This window comes from Uloborus diversus, chromosome 1 (genome assembly GCF_026930045.1).
Source record: "Uloborus diversus isolate 005 chromosome 1, Udiv.v.3.1, whole genome shotgun sequence".
Classification (NCBI taxonomy): Eukaryota; Metazoa; Arthropoda; class Arachnida; order Araneae; family Uloboridae; genus Uloborus; species Uloborus diversus.
The window spans coordinates 245,088,655-245,106,752 of record NC_072731.1 but is presented as its reverse complement, the minus strand read 5'-3'; the positions used below and the strand labels follow the sequence as shown (position 1 = coordinate 245,106,752).

At 31.8% G+C, this 18,098-nt stretch overlaps 1 protein-coding gene across 2 annotated transcripts in view; it reads right to left on the bottom strand.

Moving 5' to 3' along the window:
• The window catches only part of LOC129234222 (elongation of very long chain fatty acids protein 7-like), a 41,197-nt gene extending 31,833 nt beyond the window's left edge, over nucleotides 1–9,364 (bottom strand). Inside the window, exon 1 of one of the 2 annotated variants that reach the window (XM_054868154.1) lies at nucleotides 9,226–9,364. The gene's annotated coding sequence lies outside the window, so the exon portion shown is untranslated. The remainder of the gene's footprint in view (nucleotides 1–9,225) is intronic. The other variant, XM_054868155.1, reaches the window with a different exon arrangement.
• Nucleotides 9,365–18,098: the final 8,734 nt, after the last annotated feature.

Here is an 18,098-nt window from a genome sequence, read left to right as displayed (position 1 = left end):
TGATAATTAAAAAAAAAGCAACAAGTGAGGCGAATACTGCAAGTAGGTTATTCTATTTTTACAAACCACGCTGCTTGGAAGCTAATACCGAACGACTCGTTACAGCATGCAGACTGCAGTTTTGACCTTGTTTGGGATCGTCAGTTTTAGAACAGCCGTAACATAGCTAAGAGGGAAAAAAATCTCAAAATGAAGCTGAGTACATGCTGTTACTCAGAAGCGTTTTATATGCTGTATTTATTTTGTAATTATCATTAAAAAAAAATTTAAAAAGAAAATCAAACAAAAAGAACGCATATTTCCATTGTCACTTTTTCTTAATGCTTATCCTCTGTAACAAAGTGTAATAGTAAAATAACTTACACTGAACCTGAGCTGCCTCCAGGGCTCTATTTGACCAGTAAGCCAATCTGTGGGGGTATGGATTCCTTACGGGTGTAATGTAGCAATTTATATGTGAGTCGTATTGCAGGCATGGAATTGCCCTTATGTAGGCAAACTTAAGATTGGACGTGGGTGCCGGGTCATGGGTTCAATATGGAGCGATCAAAGTCCTACTTACACTAACAATAATTGGTGCAAATTAAATTTGCCATGTTCACAAAGTCCAAGTTCCAATCCCAAATAAATTCCTCTGGTTATGCCGGTTGCTAGACTCCAGGTCTAGATCAAAAAGATTGAGCCGTCTTCAGGATACGTGCAACCCGCAAAACTGCCTTTGTGATACGCACAATGGGTCCCAGGTGCTGAAGTCACTAACAACTTTTTGTATTAGAAATCAGGAGTAGATACTAATGAAGACACCGCACGTAAAGTGGACTACTTGAGCCTGAAGGGGCTACTTGAACCCATGAGAAAAAAAAGTGTTTAAAATCCGTCCTGGTTCCTATATAACTCAATGTATAGACTTAAAAAACTTTCTCCGTGACAGGTAGCAGTACTAGGTAGAGGCTGGAGCATAAAACAAAGTTTTTGCTATTCCCGCTTTTTTCTTTTGATGGGGTTATGACTGCAAGTTGTCTCAGCAGTTGCTTTTTGTGTCTGCAAACTTTCATATGTAAGTTCATGGAAACATCTAATATTATCAAGGTCAAGTTAGTTTTATGTTTGCATTCTATTTCTTAATAAAATAACAGTGTTTTAAGGTTGTAGTTACATAATTAACACAGTAACTAATATAAGTTAGCAAAAATGCACAGGTTGCCTCAAAATGGGAATACTTGAACCCAGCGTTCAAACAATCCCAAACCAAATTTCATCACTAAATTATGTTAAGTAAGGTTTGTAATTTTTTAAAATAAAGAGGTTAGTTACTATTTATACCCGTTTTTTGCAGATCTGGGGATAAAAGAGTTCGAAATCAAAAGAGAACCCCTTGAAATAGGAAATAATGCGAATTATTAAGAGGAAAAATTACAATTGTGTACAGATTCTTAGGGTCAATCCATGTGAAATCATACAGAAAAAAAAAAATTCGCTCGCTATTTTTTATTTTTAAAATTTTTTGCCTGGTTTTTAACTGTTATATTGGAAGTCTGAAACAGTGGTTTAAAAATTTTTAAGCCTTCAGATTTTTTTGTCAACCGCTTTTCAGGAGCTGCGGAGTCGAATTTTCATGAAAATAGCACTTTACAAAAACTCTTAGACATTTTTTATTTATGAATGCATCAAAATTATTTAAAAACCTTTAGATAGAGCAGAAAGTAGTCTAAATTTCTACAATCGTTATTTTTCTGATAAGTTTTAACTAATTAGGGTAGCATCGGCTTAAAAATCTGATTTTCCGTGTGAAATTTTACATTTTTAGCATAAAAATATTAGTAGAAGGAAGTAAGACTCACCCTTACTTTTCTCCCCTTGAATAGATATCTTATAGAACTATTCTCAGAAGAGGTATGAAACGTCTGAAGCAAGTACATTTTTTTTATATAGTTAGTCAAACTTGCCATCTTAGAGAAAAAATGCTAAATTTAAAAATTCAATATCCGAAAAGGGACTGAACGAAAATCTATGAAAATTGAACTGTATAACCTTCAAATAGCAATAAATATGTGGCAAAAATTTTATATTTGATCCCTTAGCAGTTTTAGAAATATGGAGCCTCGAAGTTGTCTTAAAAATCACATTTATTTTCACGGTCAGAAATTATCATATAATGAAAAATTTATTCTACTCAGTATATCAGATGCTAATTTTTGGTATAAACAAACGTTTTTACACATAATGTATGATATTTAAATTTACTGTTCCTTCACAAAAACAAATAATTTAAATATATCATTATATAGTTTACAAGTATCAACTGCTACGTACATAAGAACAACTTTTCAAACAAATTCCTGCGTTCTGATAGTAAGACAGTGCATAAAACATGTTTAAACTTGTAAACCTAATTTTTTAAAAGAATGAAACAAATATTTATGTTCTACATTGTTTACTTTTAATGAGCAGTGTACAAATGCATACTTATCATTTCTATAAACATACCCTTTGATAATCTTGCCTATCGCACTAGAGTTTATATTGAAGATCACGATGTAACACAAAGCAAAAATAATCCGCATTAATGTACAAAACCTTAATTTTTTAGTAAAGGAGGTAGACTAGATGAGCTGAGCTCTCTTAATAGGAAGCAAAATAATATATGGAATGAGTAAGTTAAAACATGATGGATTTCTAACTCATTGCTATCAAAACAGGGAAGAACGAAAAACGTGTTCTCAAATTCATAAAATAGAATGTGCAACAATGACAGTTACAATTTATGAAGGAATAACAAACATTTTGAGAACATAACAAATAAACAACACGAGAGTGCTACGAAAATTACGTTTCCAGACTCAGATCATACATTAATCACAATCCGGTTTTGTTTATTTTTAATTAGCCAGTGAATGATTATATCATGTTATAAACCATAGTTTTAAATGATGCTCATCTTACTAGTAATGATTGAGTGTATTAGTATGTTTTTTCATGCTCCTTATACACTTATTTTGCTTTTTACTAAGAAAACTCCTTAGATATTTTTGTAAAAGATTAATTTATGTGTTAGTTTCAGTTTAGTTATGTTTTACATTGTGATGGTCCAATATAAACTGTTATGTGGGTGTTCTCAATATTGAGCAATGTCATGTAAAAGATTACCAAAATTTGACTAAGGAAGTTACTGAATTGTTAAAAGATGATCAGAAGTTGCTTAAATTTAGAATTTCCAATGATAATTATTTTGCAAAACTTGTCTAAGTCTACAAACCTGCCTGTTGATTTAACTCCAGGTAAATCACTCTGTTCCAAAAGTGCCACAAAATTATTTGTTCCAAAAAAAGAAAAGAAGAAAACATAAAAAATGATAGTGATGATGACAATGAATTTAACACTAATTAAACACTGACATTATCGGTGCCAGTGGGGGAAATGCCGGACTCACTAATGTTTCGTATATATAATTAATAGTGCGGAAATTAGAGCTTTTTGAAAAAGAACGATCACAATAAGACTATGAAAAATTGAAATGCAAAATTTTATTGATATTAACACGGAGTAAAATTTGCAAATAAATGTATTTAAATATCATTCATTAAGTGTAAAAACATAGTTTATACTACAAAACAGCAACTTATATAATGAGCAGAATAAATTTTGCATTATGATGATTTCTCGGCGTGAAAATAAATGTGAATTTTTAAGACATTTTTGTTCAGTCCCTTTTTGGATATTGAATCTTAAATTTAGCATTTTTTCTCTAAGATGACAAGTTTGACTAACTATATTAAAAAAACGTACTTGCTTCAGACGTTTCATACTACTTCTAGAATAGTTCTATAAGATATCTATTCAAAGGGAAAAACGTAAGAGTGAGTCTTACTTCCTTCTACTAATATTTTTACACTAAAAATGTGAAATTTCACACGGAAAATCTTCTTTTTAAGTCAATGTTACCCGAATTTGTTAAAACTTATCAGAAAAATAACTATCATAAACATTTTGGTCACTTTTTGCTCAATCTATTGATTTTTAATTAATTTTGATACATTCATAGATAAAAAATTCTAAGAGTCTTTGTAAAGTACTATTTTCATGAAAAGTCGACTCTTCAGCTACTGAAAAGTGGTTGTCAAAAAAAAAAAAAAAAAAAAAAAAAAATCTAAAGGTTTAAAAATATTTAAACCACCGTTTCATACTCTCAAAATAATAGTTAATTAACAGGCAAAAAAATTTTTAAAATCAAAAATAGTGAGCAACATGGCCTGTGTGATTTCACATGGATTGACCCTCAACTGTCTTAGAGAGTGGCATCAGTACATTTTTACTTCAGTATATCAACTTTAAAAAGGAAATTAAAAGATTGTTCACAAAACAAGCCTGGGCATCCTGTAGTATTTAGTAGCTAGGTACAGCTGGTATTGAAAATATCAGAGAAAAAAATCCCAAGCTTTTAAATTGAGGGGTTTTCATTATTTCTAATGTTTAAATAATGAGAATTTTAACTGGTTTTAGCTGTAGTTAGATTATGTTTCTATTATGTTTTCCTAAAAATATGTTTTTATGTATACGTTGGTTTTATATGAATTTATATAAATAATTTGCAATTTATATAAATAGTTTGGTCAATAGAATGCACGTTTTGAGCTTATTTTTCAAAATCTGATCCTTCTTGATACTACCACCTGTTTTACAGCTTTTTCTATAGGATTTGCTGAGTGGGATCAAGTAGCCCCAGCGCGGGGCTACTTGAACCCAATTTTTAAAAATAGAAAAAATATATAACGAGTGAAAATTGTTGTTTAACGAGCTGATGTGTGCATCGCATGACTTCCTTTTACTCTAATTCAATGTCATTTCCCCATTACTGGCAATTTTATCGTGATTCAATAGTTTACTCTCTAAATATCACCAACAGTGACCAAATTAAAATCAGATTTTAAAAAAAAATCGCCAAAGTTGTCGCCAAGTTGGCAACAAAACCTGGCGACCAAAAGACTGGCAATATATCGCCAACTATCCGCCAAATTATAGCACCACTTGAGTTTGCATCGCAGTTAACAATGACTTCCCCCCCCAAAAACGGGCAAAAGACCCCTTTAGAAACATCCGAATGCAACCAAAAGAGGAGGTGCACAACTAGACCCCACTAGGAGTCTACGTACCAAATTTCAATTTTCTAGAACTTACCGTTCTTGAGTTATGCGACATACATACGCACATCCGCACATGCGCACATACATACATACGTACATGCAGACGTCACGAGAAAATTCGTTGTAATTAACTCGGGAATCGTCATTATGGATGCGTGTCTATACGTTCTTAGGCACTTATCCACGTGTGGTCGGGTCGAAAATAAAACTCAATATTCATTCGAGGGCGAGCAAAATGGAAATTAAGGTCGATGTTTGAGTGAAATTTTCTTCGCGAATACAATACTTCTTTTTTGGTAAAAAGGAAGTAAAACAATTGGTAAAATGGTTGATTAAATGCCTTTTTTGAGCATGCCTTGAGTAAGGCAAGATTATGAAAAATTTTAACGCTTGTCAAGATTATTCTTTTTATAGAATAAAAACGGTGTTTTCATTTCTCAAACTGGTTTTATATCTGAACCAGCAAAAATACCTGGCGTTGCCTGGGTCAGTAATAATTGTGAGAAACAATCACTACTTTCTTTCGTTTTCTGTTTTAACTGAAAGAACTCAAAACACATCGCTTTGACGCGATTAAAAATCGAGCTTCTTCCTAACCCATAAAAATAAAATAGCAATAAGTATCAAGAACGAACGAGTATTCACTTAGAAACGAAAGCACGAAGTTAAGCATACAAAAATTTGAAGAATTTCCAAAATATGAACTAACAAAAACAAAGATCACTAAAAAACACCGCGCTTTATTTAATTAAATAGTACACACACGTATACAAAGAAAAAAAAAAGCTCTCTACTATGTTTCCTAAGTGTGCAAAAAGTAGAGTTTCCAAATGTTTAAATGACTTTAAACTCATGTTAGCTCCGGAGAAGACTTGATTCAAAACTTTCAATATGATTAACATTAATATATTGATATTGTAAGGCAACGAATTTTTGTAACAATGGGTTTTGTAATTAATCATTTAATGGGAAAATTACATGAAATTTAGTGTTTTCCATCATAATTATTTGAAACTAAGTTTTTTAGGAAAAAATTATAGTCTAAGTTGCTTCCTGATAACGTAGCTATCGATGGTGAAAAAATGGTTAAAATCCGTCCAGTAGTTTTAAAGTTTACTCCGGACATACATACAGAAGTAGCCATTTATGTATATAGATTAATGAATCTTCTTTTCTTATTGATTGAAATAAATTAGCATCAATCAAGCAATACGTTTGAAACATATGTTATAAGTTTTCTTCGAAGCTCTTGTCTCTCAGAGTAGTTGAAATCTTCTATTTTGCTGTGAGCTGTTATTTCCTTGATTATATTTTAGTTCATCCTTTAATGGTGGCTATCATGTATCATTATGATTTGGTCTCTACTATGTGTCAATTTTTATCAATACTGCGTGAATTGAATACTCATTTTAGAATCAACTCTCTGTCGCAGATCCTAATTTACTATTTTCTAGAACACGTTTATGTTTAATCACTGGATCTGTATAATTGAGAAACTTAACCAAGAGCGAGTCCCTTTTCGTCAAATCGGAGGGAACTGAACATTTCTTTCGTAATTGTTTATTTACTTATTTAAAAAAAAAAAAACCTGACCACTTCCAAAAAAAAAAAACTCCAGGTATAGTAGAGAAAAAAGACAAAAATGCTAATTAGGGTAACGAGTAAAATAAACTAAAAGTTTAAAAGGTACAAACATCTAGTTTTAAAATCAATGAACGATATATTTAAACTATACAGGGCGCTAGTATTGTTGTCAAAAACATCATGAAATCAGCATTAAAAACTGAGTAATTTGAAAAAAATTCAAAAAAAGTTCGCAACAGGATTTTATGCTAAAGATGCTATAAAAGCTTAATGACAACATGTAACTTCAGTTGCATTCTGTTTTATAACGAAATTGTTGAATCGAAAGGTCAGCATGAATTTAAATTGCATAAAAATGACAATTATAGTATTGTATGGAATGGCAAAATTTTTTATTTAAACTATAAATTTTAAAACCACTACAGTAAAAACTTCGAAAAAAAAAACTCTTGTGCAACTTTTTTCGTCTAATGTGCATCTAACACCAGTTGCAACGTTATAAGGGAAAGGGGGCACATGTGAACACTTTTTTTTTCTTACTTATTCTACTTTAGAATGTTACACATATGGCAACAACATATACATGATGTAAAAACATTAGTTCATAGATTTCCGAAACATGCACACAGTTAGAATATTCTCACCTCCGTTACCCTTATTATTCATGGAGCTGAGATTCAATTAAACATTATTGAAAATTTATCAATTATTTATACAGGCCCGTAGTTTAAAGGGGTCAGATGGGATCAATAGCCTCCTTGGCTTGGAAAAAAATTACTTTACATTAAAGTGAGGTGGTTTCGGCTGTTTTCTGATTAAATTTGCATTGAACGTGTACCCCCCCCCCCCTCCGGTTAGGACATTCCGGTTATACCTTTCTATTATTAAACATACCGTAATAAAATTTTCTTAAGAGTCAATTTTAGTATTTTAAAAAGTTCAATTTGTGTTCATAAGTTCATTATTTAATTTACACATGTGTATGCAGGTATAGTTTACTTGATTTTTTACCCCGCTACCATTGGAGTTTTGATATTTTTTTTAAACTAAACTGAAACTAAGAGAACCATACCTTTCTGATGTTGAATAACTGATTATATAGCTCAGAAAAGCAAATTAGCTGATAAAAATAATATTTATGTTTAATTTTTTTTAAATATAAAATATGCCCTTTTTCAGTGAATAACCCATTTGCCCCTTTTCCATGAGCACTAGGTGTCGAGTGGGGCACCCTGACTTTTGAAAAAAAAATTTTTTTTAAACATTAATTTGATATGTTTTTAACATTAAAAAATATACAAAAATTTAAACTAAATAAATTTTATTAAATTTTTTGAACAAAGGACAAGCTACAGCATTTAAACCATAAATTACATCACGGAAATTATTGAAACTATGTTTATATCCTTGAATTCCGGCAGGGAGTGCACTTCCACACCTTGGCTTTAAAAAATGAAGTTTAATCTAACATGAAAAACTATTAAATAACTACAAAGTATATCACGAAAAATATTAATCTAACGTTTATGTACATTAGCGCCTGGTAAAATTAAATTCAATTTATGCAAATTACAAACTAGAAAAAAAATTGCAATCAAGAGATGAAACGTATATATGAAACAGTTTTAACGAATAAAATATAGCTCGGAGTTTGGAAAGAATAAAACAATGTATCTTTTTAAACAACAATGAAAAATAAATAAATAAATAAAAATCGAAAAATTAATAAAAAATAGCAAAACATTTTTTTTAGTGAGGGTGCACCCCCAGAAATGCATAGATAATTCGATGCCAGTAGTAAGAATGACTTGATGGTGTGACTTTAAAGTCATATTGTTTACTTACCAAAAATAAAACTACAAATAAAATTCTAGGAAAATGACGTCGGTAAAACGACGTTCTGGTTAAATGAGTTTCGTATAGATGAATTTCTATTGTATTTTTTTTTAAAATCGTATTTCACAACTAACGGATAACCCAAAAATTATAATCCAGACAAATCTGACCGGTCCTCAGTGATTTTTACTGGCCCTAGTTGAAATATTTCCTTTTTAAACGTAATTAAATAAATGAATAAAAAAAATGATAATAAAAAAATGATGGCGTTTGATGCGATATTTTTACGTTAATTTTGTAATTAATTTTTATGTATTTCTGTAGTTTTTCCGAATGGTTTATTTATTTTTGCGTAATAATTGCAATGCAATAATTATTTATCTTCTTCATTTAAATATTATTGCCAATAAATCATAATAAGAATCTTGCAATCATTTTAGAAAACAAGTCTTTTACGTTTAGCTTTTTTTTTTTGGTTTTGAGGAAAAAAAGAGAAAGAAACTTGCCAGTGCGTGAAACTTTTTATGAAATTTTTACAAATTAGCAAGTCAGATAGATTTTAGAAATGCTGCCCGTAATACATTTTCTTAAAATAAAATAATTTTATGGAATATTAAGTGCTATGTCTACAACTTATAATTGAAGAATAACATTAAAACCTTACCGTTTTTTATGTGTTTATCTCGATATTCTGTTACCTATTCTCCCCAGCTGCCAATAACAAACAACCAGTAGCTCTAATGAATCACGGTCAAGTGGCCTTGCTTTAGACCCGGAAAAGTTCGAACTTGAGTATATATCGGTCCAAAAAATAAACAATCAAAACGGAGCCGGTTAAAAATGCTCATTTTTATTCAAGCGAGCATATGATTGTTTGAAACCAATTTAAAGCGCGCGGTTTAATGATAAAATTACTTTCCTGGTGTAGTATGGAAAATACATGAGACTGGCACTCTAATCGTTCCTAAATCGCTTCTGATGCCCTCTGAGAATGGATTGCTCTCGAGATGGGTACTTTGTTTTTAAAGAGCATTTCTGCGTTAAGTGCAGCGTCATGTAATACGCAATATCTATAATAATATAAAACTACAGAGTTTGTTTGTTTGAACGGGCTAGTCTCAGGAACTGCTGGTTCCAATTGAAACATTCTTTTTGTGTTGAATAGTCCATTCGTGAGGAAAGCTATAGGCTATATAACACCACACTATGACTAATAGGAGTGGAGCAGCAGCAAAAAGTGTTATGAAAGCGGGAAAATTTATACTATGATATAAAACGCTTGGAAGGCATGCTATGCATAGTCACAGTGGCTCGGTCTAAAAGTGCGGGCTTCGCGGTCCAGTGGGCGTAGGTTCGAGTCAGTCATGAGGCACATCTCGTACTTTTCAGAGGAAATCCTAAACGATGCTAAAAATGATTTGTTTGTTCGTTTGAACGCGCAGATCTCCGGAACTACGGGTTCGAATTGAAAAACTCTTTCTGTGTTTAGTAGTCCATTTACTGAGGAAAGCTATAGGCTATAATTTACATTAATGTTTTAATTAGAAAAAAAGGTATTCAATGTTTTATGTGATTTTTAGCAATTGCTAATACTTTTTATCCCACAGACCCCGAACCAATTGCGCCAGAAAAATATTTGCTGTACTAAAGTGTGGAACATTTATTTTTAATGATTATGAAAAAAAAAAGTTTTTGTATATAGAGCGTTAGTATTTTTTATGCATTTTTGAAAAACAGTTTTTCGCATTTTTTTTCCTGGGATTATTTTTTTCTAAAGTCATCCCACAAAAAGTATAAAGGCTCTTGTCTGAAATTTAACTATGTAATGGTAAAGTTTAAAAAATACATTTAAAATTAAATTTTCATCAAAAATTCGTTTACGGAATTGATTTTAAGTTTGTCCCCAGGCGAGTAGTGTCATTCCCTCACAACAGTCAGTTTCCTTCCCAAAATCGCTAAGTTTTTTTTTTTTTTTTTTAACAAAAATTTTAGTAATTTACAAGTGGTAACCTAGAAAAATATTGCAGCACATTTACGTCTCTAAGTTGTAAGAAATAAATTCTTGAAATCTATAGGAAAGCATAAAAGCAGATAATTCTTTTTGCATCCGTCATTCCTCACATCTGTTTTTAGAGTTAAATTTAGAAGAAGAAAAAATGCATGAAAACTGCATGATCATAAGTTACTTCTTTGTTTGTGAATATTTGTAAGCGAAAAAACTCAAATATCAGCAAATAACCAAATTTTAATGCATTCTTCATTCCCTCTCTAGTGAGATAATGACGCTTAAGGGAGGGTGTCATGCTGAGGGTATAATGCTATTCAAAAAATATTTTTATTTCAAAGGAATAATTTTTTTTTTCATGATACCCATACATATTTTTATCTCTATAAAAAGTTTCATCCATCCACTTGAGTTTTTCCGAATTTAAAAAGCTCTTTTTTTTTGAGCAATCACGATTGCTTATTGCTTTCATTTGATTGTTTTCGGCGTGCTATCATTTTATTTTCCCACCGCCACCCTCCACACCATCACCGTCGACCGGCTCCTCACGATGCTGCTCCTATAGCGAAAGCAGTCTCCAGGTTGCATCCATGTCCTACACACACGCACACATACACAACTACACACACACGCACACATACACAACTACACACACACGCACACATACACACACACACCACAACATACACACACATACACCTACACACACAACATACACACACATACACCTACACACACGCATACACAAACACATACACACGCGCATACATACAGACACATACACACAAATACACACAAAAACATACACACACACATACACACAACTACCCACACATTCAAGCCTGCACGCAGACACAAACACACATGCCAACACACACATCCCCCCTCCACACACACATTCATACACACAACTACCCACACACTTATGCCAGCACACAGACACAAACACACATGCCTACACACATACACATACCCCTACACACAAACACACATACCCCCACACACAAACACACACGCCTACATACACACACTCTTGATTGCGAAAAACATAATTTGAATTCATGATGTCAAAATCAAATTTATTATTATTTATTATTTATTTTTTTTTTTTGTGAAAATGACACATTATATGAGGCAGTGAGAAGCAAAGGGATGTGTGGACATTTTCAAGTTTTGATTTAAACGCATTTAAATATAACATCCTAGGTAGGTTTTCATTGAAAAGTTTTTCAAATCATGTGTACTACAGAACCTACCAGGGCTACTAGGATTTTCTCTTGAACCAAGACAGAGGAGAGGTTCGCCTACCATTTGAACTGGTTATCTCCAAATTTTTAATTTCGCCACTTACAGTGGCTCCCAAAAGTGTTCGTACACTTTGAATTTTTTTGTAAAACCGAAATAACGCAAAACTAAATTCTAATATGAAGTCCAATATTTTTTCACATCATTTCTATGTCATTCTAAATAAAACCCTGTAATTTTTTTTTTTTTTTTCAAAATATTGACGGATCTTCTTTTTGAAATGAGTCAAAAAACGAAAAGACAGAAAAATAATACGCCACAAAAGTCTTCGTACACTGAAATATTTTCGAATAAATTCATGATTAAAATTATCATATGTCGTTTTTTTTATTATTTTTGCATTGTGTTGACCCTTAAAAGTCATTTGGCTTTAATTTTTTGTTTATTTATTCCTTAATATTGTGCTTATTACTTTAAAATGGCTGGTACTTGTAAAAACCACAAACACCATTCGAAATTTGAATTTTTTCCCCACAGTATCAGTAAATTGGTTTGAAATGTCTCTCAATGAGTTAATTTATTCCATTCCATAGTAAAGTGCTTGATAAAATGTTTTGAAGAAAAGAATCGGATCGGAAACAAGGTAAAGGTCAACCGATGAAGTTGACAAAGCGTGATCGAAGATTTACAGTTGAAAAAATTATGAAAAATACACATTTGATTGCGGTAAAAGTTTCTGCCAGAGTTAAACGAAAATTTTAACATTTTATTTTCACCTAACATTGTTCGCCAAGTTCTCTGATTAGCTGAATTAAATGGGACCTCTTTCCGCAGAAATTTTCTTGGCCATGCAAAAAACATAAAGCTTTAGCTTTTCGTCGTCAAATCAATGATAAATAAGCTCAAAACGTTTTGGAATTACGTTTTACTTACAAATAGAAATGAATTTAACATTTTTGGTTAAATTGTTGTATAATTGTAAATAGAAGAAAAAATGAGGAACCTAATCTTAAGAACTTAGTTGGAGCAGTTAATCAGGACGGTGAAGGTGTTCTAGGGTGAGGGTGCATATCAGCACCAGGACTTGGTAGTTTGGAATTTTTTGATGAAATAATGATTCATGCTGTTCATTTAAATATTTTAAAAACCAATTTCAAACTCTTAGCCGAAAATTTGGTTATTGGAAATAATTTTGGCTTTTTATCAAGATAACGATAAGAAGCACACGGTTTTCAACGTTTGCGTCTAGTGCCTCAAAAATTGTCCTAAAGTTTAGAAAATACCCCTTCAATCTCCAGATTTGAACTTAATGTAACATATTTAGAGTTATCTGGAGGCTAGATTACGAATATACGGCTTTGAAACTAAAAAAGAGCTAGAAAAAGTAAGACTCGAAGTTGTGGTGCAACACTTACTCTGAAATTACGCAAAAAAGAAAAAAAAAAAAAAAGAATGAAATTTATTCCCAGACGTTTAAAAGGTGTTGTTGATACTTTATGATATTCTACTAAATAACAACTTAATAAAAAGTTAGATCATTCGATTGTATATAGACATTTTTAAAAGTGTACGCAAACTTTTGTGAGATAAAATTTCCGCCACTTTTTGTTTTTTGATTTTTTAAAAATTAAATTTTTATATTTAAAAAGAAATTTTATGTAGTTTTGTTGAAAATTGATCATCTTGTAATTAAATACCTGTTCCGAAATATTAATCCTAACCAACGGATAGAGGCCTATTTCATTGAAAGTCGTAGGTGTACGAACACTTTTGGGAGCCACTGTACTACATCCCTTTGCTTCTCACTACCTCATATTATAAAGTCAACTTTTATGCAAGTACTAGCTGCGTGCCCGGCGTTGCACGGTCTCCCTAAAAATGAAAGAGATGTCCAGTTGATGTTTTTGCAGTAGTCTAACATCAGTTTCTAATGCGCAAAGGAATAAATAAATGCGCGTAATGCAGGGTTTGCAAAACACCAGTAAAACATATTTTTGGCAAAAATCTCATAAACGCTAATAATAAATATGAAATATACAAGTTATGAGTATTTTCAATTAGCACAAATGATGAAAATATATGCATTATCAACAATAATCTGCGCTCACGTTAAACTGAATTACATCTGATAGACTATATCTGAAATATTTGTGTACAATTACAATCAGCTTTTCACATAAAATGACACATATTGCTTGGTTGATGACATGAAACTAAAGCATTGACTTAAAAAATACCAGTATGCATTAATTTTATACCAAGTCATCAGATTCCAACTAAGCTTTAGTTAAAATCATTAAAAGCAAACGTTTTTGTTCAACTCTGTTTCATTTAAAGGAATTCAAACGAACTTCATTTAACGTGTTCTTTTCACAGTACAAAATGTATTTCAAAAGTAACAAGAAGTTCCGTCTAGAACTAGACGAGCCTACTTTCCCGTATATCCATACTACTTTCTAGTACCTAATCAATATTCTCAAAAATAGCTAAAATCGCAAATATTTTCAAACATATTTTTTTTAATATTTTAAGCTGATTTCTAGGAATAAAATATTCCTTACTTTTCTTCAAAAAAACGAATAAATAAAATAGCAGTACCTTTTAAACAAAGCAGCTAATACACTTCTTTCCATTAAAAAATTTTTTTAACAGCTTTCAAAACGAAAAAATAATAATAATAAGTTCATTAAAATAAATACATCATATAAAAAAAAATCGTTTCTTTTTCCCCTGTTGCGAAAAATAATTTTTTAAACGAATTAATGCACTTACCAAAATAAAAAAAAACAATAAAATGTCAACTTAAAGAAATAATTTTCATTGTCAAAAAAAAAAAAAAAAAAAAAAAAAAATCGTCTGCGCATATTTTTCGAGTTTATTCACCGAAAACTAAATACCTAAATTAAAACTTTAGCGTGAAAATAAAAACCATAGACTAATAATAAGAGTAGACCGAGCTATGGCAACCCTTTTGCTGCTCATAAACCAAACCATGTGACTGGTGGATATCCTAGCAACAGCGGGCGTTAATCGTAGCAGACGATCTACGCCAGCGCGAAATAAAATAAATAGAATTTATGGAACACGGAAGAATGATCTTTTATGGAGTCCGATTTGTAAATTTGTTATTCTAAGTTGTAAATATTTTGTTAATATAGTGAGTTTTTCGTTTAGATAGTATTGTGCATTTTCTTTAGTCAATTTCAATAACTCTCTAAGCAATAAAAGATGCAAGCGACCAAGAAGAATCAGCAAACGGTAAGATTTTTACCTACAGTTTCAATTTAAGATACCGATTAGTACATTTTTGCGTTAACGCAAAACGTTTACGCCATTTCGTTCACGCCAACGCTGACAGCTCCAAATGAAATAAAAGTTACCGAAAACTGATCAAAAACTATTACTAATGTCAAAATAATGCATAACTAAAAGAAAAACAGTTCAATCTCTGCACCTGGAAGTTTTTTTTTTAATGAAAACACATTGTCTTAAAATACATGTCGAGTGCCAAACTATGGATAATGCTGCCATCTAGCAACCATGCTGCCAAAGTCTTCGCCAAGCCCTTCCACTAGTCACATGATACATCTATGAACCAATTTTCTTCATCAGCAAGAATGAGAAAGCTCGGTCTACTTATTATTAGTCTATGATAAAAACAAATCATATCAACAATAATTATTTCACAGTTAAAACCACAGCAGCGGAGTCGGAGTCGGAGTCAATCTCATTTTGGGATAAAAGAGTCGGAGTCGAATATCCAAGAATCGGAGTCAGTCATTTGTCCTCCGTGTATAAATGTTTGCTAAAGCTACGAAGTCAGAGTCGAAGTCGGGGATTCGGAGTCCGATTAATTGTCGGGAACAGGAGTCAGAGTCGGTGTCAGGTGCCCCTAAATTCTCGGAGTCGGAGTCGGGAGTAGGTCGTCAAGAGCTATTTCCAACAAAGTTTGTTTGAAGTAAATCCGCCTTTAAGTTCGGAATCTATATTGACTTTCAGTTTCCCCTTAGGCGCTAATGTTAAGAGATTTGAACTGTTCAAAATTGAACGAAAACTTGTTCAAATCAAAAAGATATTTTCGATACATGTTTTTTATCAAAAGTTTTTCCCTACAAAGTTTGTTTGAAGCCACTTCGCTTCTAAGTTCAAGATTTATTTTTGATTTGAATTTCCCCGTAGGCGCTAATGTTAAGTTTTTTTGAACTGTTCAAAATTGAACGAAAAATTGTTCAAATCAAAAAATGAATTATGGGAATGAGATGTCCTTGCCGAGATCTTTCTAACAAAAAAAAATTTGTTCGAATCGGACTATTCATTCAAAAGTCATTAGGGGGGGACAGACAGACCGACCGACAGACAGACCGACAGACAGACAGACAGACCGACAGACAGACCGACAGACAGACCGACAGACATTTTTCCCCATCTCAATACCCTACTTTCCAATTTTTAATTTTTCAATATTTTTCTAACTATTTTATTTATTTTTGACTTTTTTTTTTGTTTTTCGGGATATTTTTAAGATGTATTAAGCCTTCTTTCATGCTTTTTTCTTCTTTCTCTGATTTTTACTGGGAAAGTAGGCTAAAAACAGGAAGGAAAAAGAGAGTTATTACAATCCGAAAACTCACCCATGTGAAGGAAAAAAGTTCAATAAAATAAACATAATTAGTCGCACATCCTTAATTTACCAAAATATGAGACTGGGTAGGATAAACTTACACTACAATAGATAAACATAACTGAAGAAATAACTATCATACGCTGAAAAGAGTTGGAAACGTAGGCTGTAAGAAATAAACAAGAAGTTCTGTCTAGAACTAGATGAGCCTACTTTCCCGTATACCCATACTACTTTCTAGTACCTGATCAATATTCTCAAAAATAGCTAAAATCGCAAATTTTTTTCAAACATATTTTTAAAATACTTTAAGCTGATTTCTAGGAATAAAATATTCCCCACTCATCTAAAAAAAATTTTTTGCGTAAAAAAAAAAAAAAAAAAAAAGCAACTTTTAAACAAAGCAGCTAATACACTTTTTTCCATAAAAAAAAATCTTTAACAGCTTTCAAAACGAGAAAATAATAATTAAAATTAATCAGCTCATAAAAATAAATACATCATATAAAAAAAAATCGTTTCTTTTCCCCTGTTGCCAAAAAACATTTTTTTAAATGAATTAATGCACTTACCAAAACAAAACAAAAAAAAAAAAAACAATAAAATGTCAACTTAAAGAAATAATTTTCTTTGTCAAAAAAAAAAAAAAAAAAAAATCGTCTGCGCATATCTTTATGTAGAAACATTAATGACTTCGAGTTTATTCGCCAAAAACTGAGTACCTAAATTGAAACTTTAGCGTAAAAATAAAAACAAGTCATATCAACAATAATTATTTCACAGTTAAAACCATAGCTGCGGAGTCGGAGTCAATCTCATTTTGAGATAAAGGAGTCGGAGTCGAATATTTAAGAATCGGAGTCAGTCATTTGTCCACCGTGTATAAATTTTTGCCAAAACTACGAAGTCAGAGTCAATGTCGGGGAGTCGGAGTCCGATTAATTGTCGGGCACAGGAGTCGGAGTCGGAGTCAAGTGCCCCTAAATTCTCGGAGTCTAAGTCTGGAGTTTGTCGTCATGAGTTATTTCCAACAAAATTTGTTTGAAGTAAATCCGCCTTCAAGTACGGAATCTACATTGACTTTCAGTTTCCCCGTAGGCACTATTGTTAAGGGATTTGAACTGTTCAAAATTGAACGGAAAATTGTTCAAATCAAAAAGATAGTTTATACACAAGTTTTTCATCAAAATCTTTTTCCTACAAAGCTTGTTTGAAGCAAATTCGCCTCACAGTTCGGAATTGCCTTGAATTTCCCCGTAGGCGCTAATGTTAAGTTTTTTTGAACTGTTCAAAATTGAACAAAAAATAGTTCAAATCAAAAAGTGAAATATGGGAATGAGGTGTCCTCGCCGAGATCGTTCGAACAAAAAAAAGTTTGTTCGAATCGGACTACTCATTCAAAAGTTATTAGGGGGGGACAGACAGACAGACAGACCGACAGACAGACAGACAGACAGACAGACAGACCGACAGACATTTTTCCCCATCTCAATACCCTACTTTCCAAATTTTAATTTTTCAATATTTATTTGATTATTTTGTTTATTTTTTGACTTTTTTTTTGTTTTTCACGATATTTTTAAGATTCATTAAGCCTTCTTTCATGCTTTTTTCTTCTTTTTCTGACTTTTACTGGGAAAGTAGGCTAAAAAGGGTAGACGATAAA